This window comes from Polyodon spathula, chromosome 10 (genome assembly GCF_017654505.1).
Source record: "Polyodon spathula isolate WHYD16114869_AA chromosome 10, ASM1765450v1, whole genome shotgun sequence".
In the NCBI taxonomy this organism is placed as follows: domain Eukaryota; kingdom Metazoa; phylum Chordata; class Actinopteri; order Acipenseriformes; family Polyodontidae; genus Polyodon; species Polyodon spathula.
The window spans coordinates 18,068,087-18,082,707 of NC_054543.1; the positions used below are offsets into that span (position 1 = coordinate 18,068,087).

Here is a 14,621-nt window from a genome sequence, read left to right on the forward strand (position 1 = left end):
GGTTCTCATTCTACCAATAATTCATACCGCTCACTGTAGTCAAACTATCAAGACCCTTAGTACAGATTGATAGCATTGACATTTCTAGAGTTCCTTCATTGCCATTAAATATCTTTTTTATATGAACAAAAGTGGTTCAAATTTTTTTTTTTTCCTATTTATTTTGGCACTGATTCAGAGATGTATGATACCGAAACACAGAAATACTGCAAATAAATTAGTTTTGGGGATTGTGTCTGTTTAAATCAGCAGACCCTTTTTCCATAATGATTTCACCACTGACCTTGTGATCCCAAAGAATGCAATGAAACGAAAAAACGGCATTTGTTTTAACTTTCTTGACAAAATGAGTTGTTTAGGATCATCTGTCTATCAGCTTATAAAGAAACTCAATGGAACTTAGATTTATTTTGAAAAAGGAAAGGAAAGTAATATCAAATACTAATTCTAATTGCATTGTGTATTACACTGTACAATACATAAAATATATTTAAATTAGTCTTCCATAATAGGATCCAACACTTTGGTCAGGTGTATGTATATATATGAATCTGACATTTGCTGTTATTAGCAACTGAGCCCTACTGTACAAGATGTGAGCTGTGATGGTCCAAGACTCCTTAATCATGCTACCCAACAAAAATGACCTGCCAAGATCCAGGGGCCTTGTAAGTTACTATAGTTTTAAGACTGTCTTTTCCACTAATGTAATTAATTGCAGTCGAAACACACCGACCACCCTTCTCTCTGTCAGTTCACAGAACCAACCACTTGTCTAACCTGCTAACCTTGGAATCCAGGCACATTTGTTAAAACCCACAATACGCATTCTTGTTGTTACTGCATCTTATAAAGCGCTTTGTGAGGGTGACCCACTATGAAAGGCTCTATATAAAATAAAGACTGATTGATTGATTGATTGATTGATAAGATGATCTATCCAAGAACACTAACCTCAGCGCGCATGCCTTAGCTAACGCGGAAGCATGACGCAGTACTGTTCAGCGGAGGTTTAGGAAATAAACAAAACAACGCCATTTAATTTATTGAGAAAAGGGTGAGCGCAACAATTTATTTGTGCTCCTGTGTAAAAGGCTAACCATATTTGACTGTCAGGAAGACACTTGTGCATCGATCGATGCAAGAAGCTCTCCTTCCTACGCCGGCTTCATTAAAAAAGGTAACTGATGACAAATACCCAGTAAGGTTTATCTTATGTTGGATACAATCGTGTGATTAAAAATGTAATAGAATGACAATGGCTTGAAATTTAGCGAGGAGTGGTGATAGTCCGGTATTGTCATTGATCTCGGGCTCTTGAGACAGTTCTAGCTGTGCTATACAAACGTTGTGTCGTTGCATTGGGAGGAATTGCAATAATGTAACTATGCAGACAACCTTTTATTCGTATGGAAGAGAACGGGTAATAAACTCGTTTAAAAAACAAACAAACAAACAAACAAACAAAAACATTATACGGCGATTTCGTGAATTGCAAATGTTGTATTAATAATGTGTCGTTTCAGAAGTTGTAACCACTCCCTAAGTTTGAGTAATACTGTAACACTAGTTAAATAGCATTTATTTTTCACGCCATAGATAGGATTCAGTTTGACTAGTTGAACTGAAAAACGCAACTGCATTTACAGTACATCGAATGTACGGTTTATTTTCAAAACACTACATATATATTTAAAAATCTAAATGTAATATGCCGGAACTGTTTGCACAACGTACTACCCACGCTCGGGGTTCCCCTTCTCATTTTCTGACTACTGCGTCTGTCCGTTTGTGAAGCGATAGAATAACCGAGCTTTTCGCAGTCTTGCCCGGTTAGTTATTGCCCGGTCACACCTCAAAAGTGGCTGGGAAAAGTACTTGGGTGCTTGGTGGAACTTGTAATATAGTTCTTTCGTATCTTAACTACCGTATTAGTGTGTAATTGTTTTGCTGATATTCCAGATGTTTCACATTCCAAAGGCAGTTGGTTACAACTTTGTTTTCCTATTGAACACTGTTTGTTTGCCCCGATATATGTTTGTTGACTAAATATGAATGCTCTTGATTTCACTTCTACTATACTGCAGTATAAATAATATCTTCAAGCTATAAAGAAAAAAACAAAAACAAAAACAAAGCAGAAGCTGTCTGTTTCAATTTAATGGGCTGCCAAATTAGATGTCAAAAGCCTGCAAGGCACTTATTATTCCCACAGCAGACTAGATAGAAGAACCTTTCTGTAGCAAAGTGGTGAATACGTGCAGGTGAGTGCAGTGCAGAGCGGATTAATCACATAGACGAATGATTTACAGGTGCAAGGGTGTTTATTAATGATTATGATTGATCAATGATTATGGCAAAACCTACAAACAATAATAATGCTGGAAGTGGTACAGTGGCGTGTATCACTCCTGTTTATAATCCCACGAGTTTGACCCATAACCCAAAGTCCAGTTCTTTCACCCACACAAAACACAAAACACAGACACAGTTCCGACAGTGCATGATTTTAGTGCTAGTGGTGCAAAGACAGTTCCTGTAGTGGAAAGGTGAGTGGTGATGTCCGGGTTTTACGCTGGCCTACGGCTGCAGCTCTGCATCGTGTTTAGTATTCTTTGTGAGAAGACAAACAACACAAGACAAACAGTGTTATTACACAGACTGACAGAACAATCACGGCTTTGGTTCGCACAGTAAGGGCTCCTTCTAGGTCGTTTGATTTAACCATATGCAACTTAATTGTTTGACTAATTAAAGATCATAGTTGCAATGCAATTACCCAGATGAATAATACTTAAAGAATTCATTGCTGTGGCTGGTTATGAAGAAATAATGGAACTCCTAAGTCAGTAAATCTAGGGAGAGGAATTCAAGAACATTATTTTAACATGGTTCCATTATTACAGTGGAACAATGTCATTATCGTTATTTTGACGTTATTGGGACTAATTTACCAATGAGATTAATTTACCTTAAAAAGAAAAAAAAAAGACTTGAATGTATATGCTATCTTTGTGTTATTGCACGTTCAATTCAAATTCCTTACTTTCAGGGATGATGAAGTGTCATAATAGGAGTAAAGCTTATAAGGAGAGTGCTATAGACATCTTACTGTACCAGCTTGTTTGAAAGAGCTACTCCTTTAGCTTGCATGTCAACTCCTTGGTTTTATGACATGGATGTTGTTAATTTATATCTCATGATCTTAGTGGCTGTAGCTGAACTCTTATGGACCCTTGGTGTTGGAAAGCTGGGCCAAGCAGTGCCTGCTTTGTATATTACAGGGTGGCTGCTGTAATAAGGAGACCAGTCTGATTTGAAACTCCTATCTGCTTGGCCAAAGAAGCAGCTGTTTAGTTATGATCCCAGGTTGCTGTTGGTAACTCGATATCTTTATTGTACTCAATGCAAACACTGTGGACTTAGATTGTTCCAGGTCATTCCATGCCAACTCAACCAGTGCCGTTGCCCGTACGTATAGATAGTGACGAGATCTGAGCCAAATAATTTGGTATCTGGGGATTTGGGATTTTTGGCAGGTTTTTGAAGTTGCATTTGTCAAGCATTCAAGCATTGCTTATGGCTACTTTGGTAAGGTTAAAGTACCATATAGTTCTATCCAAACTGGCTATTTCTTCAGTTGTGCATTCTCTGAGGTGATCTAGAGGAAAAAGTAACAATGTCGGCTTCCAATGGCACTAGCTTGGAGCTGAGGGTTTATGAACTTGCATATGGGACTTGGGACTTCATTGTTATGATGACACATTTGAAACTACCAAAATCTTACTTAGTTGGATTTTAAAAACCAAAAAGTGATAGTAAAGTTTTTTTTTCTAAGTTTATGTGCTTACCTAGGGGGGGATAATTGATTGACTGACCAACCATTTGTGAAAAATCCATTTGCTGCATTCTCATGCTAGCCAGTCAGTTAGTTTCAGGCACAACTGAAAGCCTTCAGTTTAGGAGGTCTTTTTTTTTTTTTTTTTTTTTTAAAGAAAAAACATGAATTTAGTTTTTAAAACCCAACAAAGTAGTAGTAGTAGTTTCAAATGTGCAATCGTAATAAAGAAGTCCCAAGTCCCATGCAAGTTCATAACCCCTCGGCTCCAAACTAGTGCCAGTGGAAGCAGATACTGTTACTTTTTCCTCTAGAGTCCTCAGAGAATGCAAAGCTGAAGAAATAGGACTATGGATTTTGATAGAACTATGTGGCACTTTATCGTTACCAAAGTGGCCATAAGCAATGCTTGAATGCATGACAAATGCAACTTCAGAAATCACCAGATACCATAATATTTTTCTTGATGCTTGTAGATCTCATCAACATCTATCCAAACACATCTTTGAGTGACTTTTTGGAGTTCCTCGATGCAAGTAATTACAGCCTAAACTTGGTAGCAAAAATTCTAATTTCAAGGGGGCTTAATGACCATTGGTAGGACTTAGAAGACTGGTTCCTAAGGTTCTTACAGCAATACTTACATTTTAGGACCCACATCCTCTACAGGGTAAAGGGTTAGGCTAAAATTCAAATAAAACTTGTCAGTTACCCCTCGTATTTTTTTCTTTAAAGCCTTATTCATTACGAGTAGAATGTGGTGCTACATATGATAGTAGCATCTAAATTGCACCCAGGGTTTAATTAAAAAAAAAAAAAAAAATCTGCAGGTCCATAGCTCTGAAAATGTTACAGCATTATACAATTGCAATTAAAGTAGACATAAAATCACTTTTCTGCTTCAAATTTTCATCTGAAATGAGGCAAATTCATTTATCCCTCTAAAGGCTGTGTATGAAGCCTTTCTCTACCAGACACAGATTTACACTAGCTAAATGTCCAATCTGTTCAATCTTGAAGTTAATTAACTGCAATGTTAATTAAGTCATTTAATGATTAAACCTTTAGTCATGAAAATGAAAGTAAACACGTACAGTAAAAATGATACCGTACAAAAACAAACAAAGGTAAAGGCATGACCATGTGGTGTGCAGGGTGTCATACAGTCAGTGGAGAGCAGGTTTGCATTCTGGGTGGTCAAAGTTGGCAGTCTTCTCTGAGGATTCTACAGAAGTACTCTGCTGTTCTTAGTAAAATAAAAATACAGTACATGTCTGTAGTACTTGTGTGTAGTACCTTCATGAAACAGAGTCAGTGACCTTGTAACTAAGACAAGCCTGCTTCACAAGAACAACCACAGTGCGTTGGAAAGGCTACAGTCCCTGTGAATGTGAGGGTGAAACGAGAAGATGTGAAATCAAATGCTGCCCGGCCATGCCTGAAATTAAGGCACCATTTTCATGTAACATTTGGAATTTTACAGCATATAATAGGGTCACATCAAAGTCAAATAATGGGAAACTGTTCAGTCATTTTTTAAATGTGTTTATAAAGAATTCCAGATTCCAGACTCGCTGTACTTAAAGCAACAAGAAAAACTTAATACAAGACTCTGATCTTTCCTGGTTGAAGTTTCTGTTACTGTAAGTCATACTGTAGTCTCATAATGGAATTTGTACCTTCTGTAAATAATCGAATGGGCAAAGGTTGTTAGCAGTCTCCTGGATAAGGTACTAACTATTATGTAGTCCTGGGGGGATTTTGATCATACAATTGTTTGTAACAAGGATAGGATTCAGTTGGTTTCTTTCCAGAATCTAGATTGCTAGCAACCAGTTATGAGTTGTTGACACAGCTCCAAAATCAAGCTTGGCACATTAGTTTGTTTTTACATTTATGAACTGTACTGTATGTCATTATGGAAACAGTACTTGGTGTAACTTTTTAGATGGTCTTTTCTGACACAAGTCACTAACAATAAAAAAGCCCTATCAGATGTAAGATACATATTGTATTTCCACAAAGACCTTGTGACATGGTACTAGATACAAGAGATAATGTAGACATGTTGAAAAACAACAATTGTACATACTCAGTGTATCATATAATGAGCTAACAAAAAACAAAGCAGCTGTGATAACAGGTTTGAAACTATTTAAAATAAAACTTTCCACAAGACCATCTGGTGTGAACTAGATACCTTGTACTGTAGGCACTAGGCATGCTGAAAAGCAATGGAAATTGTTGCATACTGTATATATTCAACCTGTAACATAATTAGGGCATCTGATTTTTGGTGCTTTACACCGACTTTTCTATTCACCTTTTAAGAATTCAATTGATACTTGTTGAGGCATTCATGTATCTCAGTCACAACTGAGAAACATGTTAATAGTAAAATTTTGGGGTGGGCACCAATATCAATATTTTGATATGATATCGATAATAATTTTCTTATCGTGGGATAAAAAAAAAATGATGTAAGCTCGCAGAGACATACTTTTTATTGCTAATACTGCTAAAAATACAAACACAGTACAGTCAAGTTTATTACAACAAACCCTATATATACCAATCAAGTAATATTTAGTGCTATTTTATTCCATTGATTGGCATTTTTCTTTTTCCAAGAACCTGGTTAACAAATGCATTTCAAACATTCAATAGCTATAAATCAAGAAAAACAACAAATCCACAACCTGTGTACCCTTTCCAGGAACCACAGAACCTGGGTATGTGCTTGAGTTGAGCCCCCACCTCTACCTCCGTTTCCATGTATTTAAATTACTCGAGCCCCAATTATCTGGTCCAACTTCACTCCTCAGGCTGGTCTGAATTTGGGCTGGGAGGAAATTACATCACTAAATGTCAATCAAACATGTTGTAGGGGGTGGCAACATAACATATATAATGGGACATTTTGGCTGGTATTAAATTCGGCGGATTTGCTACCATGAGGGATTTTGACAGTTTCTGAATTGGTGTTTTTCACCAAGCACGTTCACAGAGAAAAATGCAATGTATGTTTTTTATTTATATTTGTAATTCCAAAAACATTCAAATAAATGTTTTCTAAATGAAATCTGTGGCTAAAACAGTAACTCATTAGCATCTACAGTGTCACTGTAGCAACATGGAGAACAACGAGGTCTTCTAATGGGTTACAGTATTTGTCGGTATAAGCATTTACTATCTGTAAGTGTTAAAACTTAGCTAAGATTCACAACATAACACAGTGGAATGGTCATAGTGTCATGTAATTGTAGGACAGTATTGCCATGTGTGAAAACTTGAACAATGTAAAAGCGAAACGAAAATGCTTTAATTTGCTTCAGAATCATTTCAAACTGGTTAATAGACTAGCAAGCACTGGCAAAATCAGCTCAGTTTTATACAGTGCAGAGCTAATTTATTTGAACATTTTGTTTTGTTTATGGTCTTTGCGATACCTGCACTATGTGTCTTCAGTAGTAATAGCAGTATCTACAACATATCGACAATAACAGTCAAACATTTTGTTACAGACTTTCAGACATTTAGGCTGTTATTTAATTAAAAACATAAATTTAAAAAATGCTTGACATAAAACAGAACAGTCCAGTAGCAGGCACAGTTTATATACACTGCCTCTGGGTTTCTGATTGCATCAGATCAATTCCAGATTTTTTAAATCCTTTGATGCAAATGTCCGGTCTACTTTTAATATTCTCAAGCAAATTGGCTTTGCCACTGCCATTCTCCTATCCACTTTGATATCTGACACATTATTTCCCTCGTCCTGCTCTTCTTTGACCTGTTCTGTGTACCAGTCTGCCAGAGGACTGGATCGGTACGAGTATTCTACTGCACCATCTGAATGGTGGAATATTATTGCCGATTGGCTCAAAACCACCAATAAAGCAAAACATATTCTCCACCAAAATATCCCATTATACGCTAATGATACACCAGTTTTACTTGATACAAAGATCTGAAAATATTAATACAAGTATAAGGTTTTTCTTTTCCGATGTGTTTTCTTTGTAGATGATTCTGTAGTTATACAGGCTAGAGTTATGCATATGTACTGTGTGAAAGAATATCTATGGATTTATCTTTTAAATTGTTGACAATTTACAACCGTCTGCAGTGAATTCACATCTTGACTTAATTCGCAAACATTTCTGGGGGAAATCAATAGCATTTCCTGCCCAGCTCACGTGATAACACGGGTAACTCAGAAAACCATGGAACCGTCACCTTTTTCCCCAACTCGAGTTGTCCATCAACTCGTGTTCTGGGAGATTTCAGGCGACACGAGTTGGCTGTCCATGGAAACGAGGTATAATTAAGAAACAGGGCAGTCTTTTTTTTTTAAAGGGATACAGGTCGGCAGAGAGGGCCTAGGTCGGCAAGGGTGTCCTCGGCTCGCCACGCACCAGCAACCCTTTTAGTCTGGTAGTAATTTGTTTTACTTTGTTTACCATGTCTGATAATCAATTTTTAAGAAATGCAACCTATTTTAGCTAGCTGAGTTTAGTTATTTTCCCATTTAAGTACACTGCTGTGCAAAAGTCTCAAGACATGTTGCATTTTTCTAGTCTGATGCATTATGAGCATCAAGAATTTACTGAAAGCCTCCACTAGTGATTTTTACTTTAATAACAAGAAGCAAAAACATTGAGTGAAGTAGCTTGCATCACTTGATTTTCAAGGTGTGGTATATGAAGCATAATCAACAAGTACAGAGAAACATCTGTAATTGACAAACTCAGGACTGGAAGACTCAAAAAGCCGTCTAACAAGGATGAGCAATACTTGAAGGTAATATCAATTTGTGTTACATTTGCTTAATGAGGATAAGAAGCTGGCCGAATAAGCAACTGGCAAATAAGAAGCAAACTTCAGCATTGTATCATTCTGCGTGACTGTATTACATTAATAAAGATGAGTCACTTCTGCTTTGAATTGAAAAAATAAGACTTATGAAGCCTAATTGTTTTGCAGGAAAAAATGTAAATTAAATCAATTTTACTATTAACGTGTTTCTTTGTTGTGATTGAGATACACAAAGGGCTTAACAGGTATCAAGTGGATTTTTAAAGGAAAGAATAAAAGTTGGCAGAAAAAAAACAAAAATCAGAAGCCCTAAACTTAATGCAGTAAGAGTAAAAAGAAAAAACAGGTTTTAATTTCTAGCAGTCTTTTATGGGCCTTCTGGCTTGCTGCCAGATACAATGGAGGCATGATATGGGCCAATATATGGCAAAAAACAAAGGAAATAAATGAATATGTATTTCAAGAATTAAACCATAGACTTCTGTGAGGTGCCAGGCATGCAAAAGATGGAACATTTAAACTGTACAATTCCAGGAGGCAACACCAGTTCAGTTTGTTTTTTTCACTAAAATACAGAGTATGCAACCATATAAATAACCTGATTTTTGACAAATTAAAAAATGCAGACAAATCATGTATTATTGCGTTAGGTGCTACAAAGCAACTTCGATGGGTGTTGTCACTGTAATGTGAAATTATTCACCTGAAAAACATGTACTGTTTCCAAATGACAGTTCTGAACGAACACCAACCAAAACAAATGATTATAGTATTAATATTCATTAAAGCTGTAAATCTATGTTTAATAAATTAATGCATGTTTAGCGTTTTAAACCATTCCATTGAAAAAGTAGATCTGATTTAGTGTTTATAGTCATCTTTATATTTGACTTTTGAACATGTTTAAGATTTGATATTGATTTCAAAAAGTTCACACTGTATGTGGAAAACATCTGTGCAAGCATTTAGTCAAATACGTTGCCGTTTAGGTTAGACGAAGCAAGAAGCTTCAAATGTCATACGTTTTACGTTGCAACCATTCCATGGTGTTCTGAATTTTAGTGCTCTTTGAATGGAACGAGGAGGGCTGTTCAATGCAGGCACAGTGCTTACTGTGTGATCTCCAACCCAGCTCAAAGCAAGGGAAAGGGAGATTCAGAAACATGTTATAAGAATTCAATAGTGGAACAACAGAACCCAGAACCATTCAGAATTTTTCAAGAATAATAATAGTAAAAGAAATCAAACAATAAAATGACACTTGAAAGTACTTGTTTTTAACTTTTAAAGCTTTAAAAACTTAATGTTCATTTAAAAATGAAATCTACAGATAACGATATTGGCTTTATCTCTTCTGACCTTGTTAATAACTCCTGTATGGCAGTTGTTTTGAACAGTGGAGCCAGTGAGGTTTTACATTGACCGTTTAGGTCAGGTAGACACCATTTTGTTGGAAGGATGTTAAAAGCTGTATAATTTAGCATTTTTATGTGGGTTGCATTCTAATAGGGGTGTCCCATGGGGAGTGGTTTAGTCTGTTTATATTGCGTTGTTTTCATGTAACTGACCCTGGTTTACAGATATAGAAGTATAGGATTGATTTGTATTGGTGTATTGGTTGAACTATTAATTATTATGTTTATGAAACATGTTTGACTGTGCCTCATAATATGACACGCAAAAGCTCTCTCTGTAATGTATACCGTAAAAGCTGTAGCCCTCTCTTGTAAATCTGTATCAGGCTTTTATTTTGTTTATTTTAATGACAGGCAGGAACTCCAGATGGAGGTTGTAGTTGATATACCCCGCAGGCAAACAGGATTTGTTTTACATATCAACAAATTGAACAGCTCATGTGACACTACCAACAAAGGTACATACAACATAGTGTACAAAAACTTTATACCTACAATCTCTGAACTAATCTTCTCTGTTCAATAATAAACGAACTCCAGCTGCTGGCCTGGTTTTCGGCGGATTCGACTTGCTCACTCTTCATTTTCCAACCCTGGTGTTCTCTCTCTCTTTCCCTCCCTCCCTCCTGGTAATCACTAATCACACACAGCAAGTAGGCTCTCGCAGAAGTGTCAGGTACTTCATTATTTTATTTAATACACATTATTTACAATATACATTTACAGAAACAACCCTTTATGTGCAATACACTTAAATTAGTGTCGGGTAGTTTACACAGTAGCAAAATGGATAGGTGGGTGACTTTGCTGAAGCGCTTGATCATGGCGGATAAACGTTATGGTGGGTATGTCTCGAACTCGGACGGTTGTCGGATTGGTTGTATTATACACATGCAGAGATGAACTCTCAACCTCACTGCAGTGTCATTCTCCAGTACAATTCTGGGAAGGAAACGCACAGGGCTCTACTCATGGCGGTGTGCCAGGGCTCATTAGGGACTCTACACATGTTTATGGAAATAAAAGCACCGTTCCTAGATTTAAAAAGGGCATAGTCAACCAGGGGAGAATAATTCAGGGAAGTTGGCTGCACTTTGATTTTAATCCAATAGCCAGTTAAGTTTTCTTATCTATTTACCTTATGACCTAAAAAAATGTAAATAAAAATTGTTTTTCATTTGGTAATAAATTTGTATCACCTGTCATGAGGTTAAGTTGCCAAGTATAGACAGTAAAACAGTAATATATTACAGATGTGATTTTGGGTTAAAGCAGTAAAACCAGCCAGTAAACCCCATGATACCACCCTGTTTCACTTCCTTTGCTGACCATGTTATTCTGGGTTTGCTGTACTTCATTAAAGAGACAGAGACACTTTCTTAGTTTCTGTACTGTTTTTTGTGATTTCTTATTGCAATTAATTTCGATGTTGTATGTTTGCTGTAATAAGGTGCTTTCACTATGAAGTCTAGTTGTTGCCCCAGCACATGTGACACATGTCAGTGAGATGAGATAAGGTTAAAAGCTCCAAAACCATGAAAGCACTTGAGACAAGCTCTTTTGCATAGTGGTTGCCGTGTGCATGGTCGCTGTTTCATGCAAAGAGTTCCAGTAACCTTCAAACCCTTTCTAAATACAGTCAGTAGGAAATTGCAGGTCCAGACTGTTTATTATTTTATCATGTTGCCATCCGGCCCGGGAAGCTTATCCTGCCAAGATATTGTTTGGTGCGAGATAATACTAATGAAATATGAAGATTTCATACTTGGAAAAAACAAAACAAAAACTTTAAAAGTTTTTAAAAGTTTAAAAAAAAAAAAAATATATATATATATATATATATATATATATATATATATATATATATATATATATATATAAATCTAATCATTTTAACACAGTATAGAGTCGCATTTGAAATGACCTACAGTGAACCTATTCTGAGGGAAAGTACGGTTCATTTCAGTTTAAAGCATGGAGCCTGTACTTACCTGTTTTACTGCTGTGTTGTGTAATAGACCTCTTTGAACACCTATAAAGTTTACATTAACACTGGTGTGCAGTTTGATTCCACTAAGACGATGGATATGCAAGAAAACAAAAGTTATATACTATAGATTTTTGAGTCAAATTTCAGTTTGTGAAGCAGTACTTGTAGTTTTGACATCTTTCTTTCATTTACAGTCTATTTCTTAAATAGGTACAGCATAATATGATTTTACATTGAGGTGCCAGTACTAGTACATATGTATCACAATTTGTGTATATACAGTGCTGTGAAAAAGTATTTGCCCCCTGTCTGATTTTCGGCATTTTTCCACATTTTTCACATTGAATTTGGTCAGATCTTTTTGTGGGTTGTAGTAGTATATAGAGGGAGTCTGAGAGAAAACAACACCAAAGTTTCGTGTTTCTTTCATTTGTTTGGTGTGCAAGGTAATCAAACATGCAATCTTCAGGTGTGAAAAAATTATTGCCCCCCCTAGTTAACTCAACCCAATTAAAGGGATAATTAGGGTCAGCTGTTTGAATACTTTGGTTAACAATCAGGCCTGATTTGGGCCAGCCCTGGCCAATATAAATCTTACTAACTTTGGCCCTTACCATCAGAGTGAAGTTGTCAACACACAGGTTCTAGAGGAACATCATGCCATGATCAAAAGAAATTCCTGAAGACCTCCGGAAAAAATGTTGTTGATGCCTATGAGTCTGGAAAGGATTACAAAGCCATTTCTAAGGCTCTGTGGCTCCACAAAACTACAGCCAGAGCCTGTCACAAAGACAGTGGGTGGGTGACGTCAGACCAGAACCAGGAACCAACACAGAATAAACAAAGAGGTGGAGTTGGGTGAAGCTGAGTGATTGTTTGCGCTCAGCATTTAATAATGTAACACAGAAAATAAAAGGTTGAAAGACGAACAAAACACAGGACATGGCACTGGCAGCCAAAACAAAAAGACAAACAAAATTAACTCTACAGACAAACACGGTGAGCTGCTATTATAATTACTGTTACCTCTGTCTGTCTCCAATCCCGCTCTCCACTCATCGAACACACAACCCCGCGTGAGTGAAAACATGCTGCTTTTATTCAGATTTACGATTAAACTGTAAATACAGTATAATCATAAATCTCGAAAAACTACTCACTTCTAAATCTTTTGGAGTCATTTTTGTATTACTTTAGTATAAATACATGTTAATTTGGATTCATATGTTGTTTTTTTCTGACTTTATGTGAACGAAAAGACACACATTTGCCTGTTTTCCCATTGGAAATAGTGATATTTTGAAATATCACTGTCCTGGTCACAAAAGCAAAGTCTGTGGGGAATAATAGCCATTTTCTATAGTTTTGAGGCATAAGCAATTAGGAAATAACACTTACTGCCCAGGAACAAAATAAAAAAAATTGTTACACGGTGTAATCAATCATTCAGTTGGAGTCTCGGTACAACTGCACTTGAAGTGCAATTACCCTTGCTCACTTATTAATTTTACCTGCACGTGAAGTGCTGTGCAATCCTCGTGCCCAAATACAAATATACAATTTAAATCACTTGTTCATAACCCATCTTATATATCATGTCCCAATGACTATACACCAACATTAACACACCACACGTAACATACAACACAGAAATATACACAGGTGCGGGGCAACATTGTCACATATGCCCCCCCCCCCCCCCCCCCCCCCCCCTTGTGCGTAGCACACATGGCCTCAATGGCCACCTCCCCACTTAAAATCCCAAAAGTCTCGCTGAAAGTCCCAGGCCAAGAACAGGGAATTTAAGGGGTTCATGGGCGGCAATGTTGCCAGTAGCCAGGCTGTTACTGGCCATGTTGTCAGCAGACATACTGACAGTGGGGCGAGTCTCTCCTCCCGCTGTACCACTGGCAGTGGAAATGCTGACAATGGTGGGGCTGTCAGCAGACAGATGAGTCAAAAATGGAACCTTTTGGCGAACATGGGCCCCGCTATGTCTGGTGAAAACCAAACACTGCATTCCACAGTATGAACCTCATACCAACAGTCAAGCATGGTGGTGGTAGTGTCACGATTTGGGGATGCTTTGCTGCATCAGGACCTGGACGACTTGCCATCATTGAAGGAACCATGAATTCTGCTCTGTATCAGAGAATTCTACAGGAGAATGTCAGGTCATCCGTCCACGAGCTGAAGCTGAAGCGTAGCTGGGTCATGCAGCAGGACAATGATCTGAAACACACAAGCAAGTCTACATCAGAATGGTTGAAGAAAAATAAATTTAAAGTTTTGGAATGGCCTAGTCAAAGTCCAGACCTAAACCCCACTGAGATGAGATGAAACGAGCAGTTTATGCTCAAACCCACAAATGTCCCTGAGTTGAAGGAGTTCTGCATGAAGGCGTGGGCCAGAATTCCTCCACGGCTTTGTGAGAGATTGATCAATAACTACAGGAAGCGTTTGGTTGCAGTTATTGCTGCTAAAGGTGTCATAACAGTTATTGAGTCTAAGGGGGTGTTTACTTTTTCACAAAGGGGCATTGGGTGTTGCATAACTTTCT

The 14,621-nt window shown here is 37.2% G+C and overlaps 1 protein-coding gene across 3 annotated transcripts in view; it reads left to right on the plus strand.

Moving 5' to 3' along the window:
• The first annotated feature begins 984 nt into the window (after positions 1 to 984).
• Positions 985 to 14,621, plus strand: part of LOC121321885 (E3 ubiquitin-protein ligase MARCHF8-like) — a 103,534-nt gene continuing 89,897 nt past the window's right edge. For all 3 annotated transcript variants that reach the window (XM_041261218.1, XM_041261216.1, XM_041261217.1), the window contains exon 1: positions 985 to 1,180. The gene's annotated coding sequence lies outside the window, so the exon portion shown is untranslated. The remainder of the gene's footprint in view (positions 1,181 to 14,621) is intronic.